Here is a 3646-nt window from a genome sequence, read left to right as displayed (position 1 = left end):
GAATAAGAACAGAATACTACACTTATCTAGCCAAAAGGGGGACCGAAAGGCGATGCCCAATGGCGCAGCGGGGAGGAAGCGGGACATGGCCACGCCCATCTCGGCTTTGGTAAGTCAGGGAGACCTGAAACCGCTGGGGGACGGTAGGACCCTCCCCCGTCTGCAACGTCACCGAGCCTGCACGATCGGGCCCCGACGGTTGGCTCTGCTGCGGCGGAGAGTTACGGCATCGCTCGTAATCCCAACGTATTTGTCGCAGGCCACGGGCATCAGGTCATCGGAATACTTGGCTCGAGCCGAACTGAGCGGAAGGTCTCGAATTTGGCAGGTGCTTTGGCGACATTTTCGGCTATTTGGATTTGTCGAAAAACGTCTTTGCAAACAGAACCAGGTATTTGGCCCCCCAGTCCGAACAAAGCAGCACAGAAAGTTCTCTGGAGTCTGACGGTCAATAAGTTCATCCAAAAAAAGTGGAAAAATTCATCCACCTTGCGAGGGGCCCTCAAAACGTTCGAAGTCGTGTGGCCCCGGGTTGCTAAAATGGCCTAAACTGCCAGAGAGAAGCGCACGCCCACCGAATCGGCCACCACGCCTATCACGGGCTCAGTCTGTGGTCAGCGAGAAAAAAGGGTGCTGAAGTCTGGCCAACTTGGTTGGCGCTGCAAGCTGAACAAAAAGGGCAACGAAATGAAACTGCACAACCAAACAGAATGAAAACAGCTACAGCTGGCAGCAGTCAGTCCGATCGGAACTTGAAAAGTGAGGTCTGCACCACAGGGCCGGTTTTTGCAAGAGCCAAGTGGACTCTTTTTTTTTTTTTTTTTTTTTTATTTTCTCACACATGCACAAACCATATCAAGCATTGGACGGAAGTCATCATTCTGAACAGCTCTCTGGATCATTGGAAGCCCAAAAATGTAAGCACGAGAACCAACGCTTGTATAAAACAAAGACTGGGAGAAAAAAAACCCATCGCTTTTTCAACCAGCACTTTCAGGGAGAGAGCCGCGAACGCAGTCCCCCATACCATTAAATTATTGCAGTCGAGATTCCACATTTGGGGAAATCGCAGGGGTCAGCACGGCCGGAGTGCAAGGGACGAGCCTCGCCTGGGTGAACCGCAGTATGATTCCTGGGTCTCCCTGCCAGCGCGTAAGTATGACGGCCCAGGCGGCCAGTCAGATCGAGTACCATTTGTCTCTACAGGCCTCATCAACGGTGTGGACCGCCGCCCTAGCAAAATGGAAGGACGGCTGCCTTCCGTTCAGATCATCAGCTCATTAGAAGGGGAGCTGAAAGATCTGGAATGGTTCATCATCTATTTTAGATGGCTCCTTTAACCAGACACACCTGATTGCGATGCATCCAGCTGCGTTAGTGAGAAAGACTCCAAGGCCTCAGGTGGATGCATCCGCAGGAGGCAATTCTCAGCCCCAAAACCAGCAACCACGGCATCTGCACATCGACACTCCGGGGCATGCAGACCCTCAGGGGTAGCCAGGACAAAGCCCCCCGTCCATTCCTTTTTTTTATTCTGTTATTCTCATCACAATACATCTGCAGCAATCCCTGAAAGGGGAAGCACTCCTACCGCGTTCCTGGAGACACTGCAATACCAGGCGATGCGTGGGAGTGGACAGAGCAAGCCCGGCTCCAGCTCCGTGATCAAAAAAATCAATTTAATATGTAGTCCCGGGTGGAGGGGGATAATCAGATAGAAACTGAAAAACAGATAAGATCAGATAGGCCGAGAAGCGAGAGCTGTGCAATGGCCTGCGGCAGCGGGAGGAATGCGGGACATGGCCACCGCCCACTCTTTCTCGGCTTTCTGGTAAGTTCAGAGGTAACCTGGAACGCTGGTGTTGACGGTAGGACCCTTCCCCCGTCTGTGACAACTTCACCCAGAGCGAGCCCTCGCCCTTCGATCGGATTCCCCGAACGTTGGTGCTCCCTTGCTTCTTTGTTTTGCTGAATACCAGTGTGTTAGGCATGACACCGGCATTCGCCTCGTAAACGTTTCCCTACTGGATTTTTTTGTTCCAGCTAGAGTCCGACGTGGCCTCATCGTGTTCTTTCATAATTCTAATCCTTGCTTGCGCGAGTCCGAACGAGAGGCGGTTCCGAATTGGCAGGTCGCGTCTCTCGAAATTTTCGGCTATTTGGGATTTTGTCGAAAAGCCTTCTGTTCAAACCAGCACCAGGTATTGGCCCAGTCCGAACCAAAGCAGCACAGAAAGATTCTCTGGAGTCTGCGGTCCATAATCATCCATAAAAGTGGAATTTCCCTCCCCCTTGGCGAGGGGCCCTCAAAACGTTCGAAAGGTCGTGTGGCCAGGTTGCTAAATGGCATATAACCTCCAGAAAAGGAATGATCACTTCACCCAAATCGGCACGCCTACTGCTCGGGCTCAGTCTGTGGTCAGGAGAAAAAAGGGTGGCTGTGGTCTGGCCACTTGGTGGCGCGAGCAGGCTGAAAAAAGGACAACGTAATGAACTGCTACAAACAACAGACTGAAACATGCTATCGCTCTGCAGCAGTCAGTCCAAATCGACATGAAAGGAGGTCTGACACCGGGCCGGTTTTCACTCGCGCAAGAGCCTCCTTTTTTTTTTTTTTTTTTCTCTCACACCTGCACAACCCATGTCAATCGATACGGACTTGGAGTCCCAGTCTGAGTGGTCTCTGGATGCATGTGTATACGCCCAAAAATGTCACGCGATAACAGGGTTTTTTCATCCAAAAAGATCGCATATGACTCTTTTTTTTTTTTTCTCCACATTGCACACCCATATCAGTACAAGAGCAGACCTCAGGGGAGCCAGGACAAAGCCCTCGTTCCTTTTTCTGTTATTCATCACAATAAGCAGCAATCCCTGAAAAGGGAAGCACACCGTTCCTGGAGACACTGCAATACCAGGCCGATGCGTGGAGTGGACAGAGCAAGCCCCGGCTCCAGCTCCGTGATCCAAAAAATCAATTTAATATGTAGTCCCCGGGTAGGGGACGTATCAGATATTAAACTGATAAGAACAGATACTACACTTGATCTTAGCCAAAAGGCCGAAGCGATGCCGCAATGGCGCAGCAGGGGAGGAAGCGGGACATGGCCACGCCCATCTCGGCTTTGGTAGAGTCAGGAGACCTGTTTGCTCTAAAAACCTTCTTTTGTAAACCAAAGACTCAGGTATTTGGCCCAGTCCGAACAAAAGCAGCACAGAAAAGATTCTCTGGAGTCTGACGGTCAATAATCATCCAAAAAAGTGGAAATTTCCATCCACCTTGGCGAGGGGCCCTCAAAACGTTCGAAGGTCGTGTGGCCCAGGTTGCTAAAATGGCTAGAACCCCAGAGAGGAATGAGATCACTTCACCCAAATCGGCAGCCTATGAACGGGCTCGTCTTGCTGGTTCAGGAGGAAAAGGGTGTGCTGCCGTCTGGGCCACTGGTGGCGCGCAAGCTGAAAAAAACAAAGGGAAACGAAAATGAAACATGCCCAACCAAAACAGACATGCAAACGCTACAGCTCGGAAGCAGTCAGTCCGGATCGACTTGAAAGTGAGGTCTGACCACCAGGGGCCGGGTTTTGTTTTCAAGAGCGCAAGGACTCTTTTTTTTTTTTTTTTGTCTCTCACACATGCACAACCCAT

At 51.0% G+C, this 3646-nt stretch overlaps 2 non-coding genes across 2 annotated transcripts; both read right to left on the bottom strand.

Annotated features, from left to right (window-relative positions):
* Nucleotides 1-998: 998 nt before the first annotated feature.
* Nucleotides 999-1160, bottom strand: LOC122143474. Its single transcript, XR_006159188.1, has one exon. It is a non-coding gene; the product is annotated as a U1 spliceosomal RNA (small nuclear RNA).
* Nucleotides 1161-2881: 1721 nt separating this feature from the next.
* On the bottom strand, nt 2882-3071 carry LOC122143475. Its single transcript, XR_006159189.1, has one exon. It is a non-coding gene; the product is annotated as a U2 spliceosomal RNA (small nuclear RNA).
* Nucleotides 3072-3646: the final 575 nt, after the last annotated feature.

The sequence above is a fragment of the Cyprinus carpio genome, unplaced genomic scaffold (assembly GCF_018340385.1).
Source record: "Cyprinus carpio isolate SPL01 unplaced genomic scaffold, ASM1834038v1 S000005175, whole genome shotgun sequence".
In the NCBI taxonomy this organism is placed as follows: Eukaryota; Metazoa; Chordata; class Actinopteri; order Cypriniformes; family Cyprinidae; genus Cyprinus; species Cyprinus carpio.
This window is presented reverse-complemented; position numbering and strand designations above follow the sequence as displayed.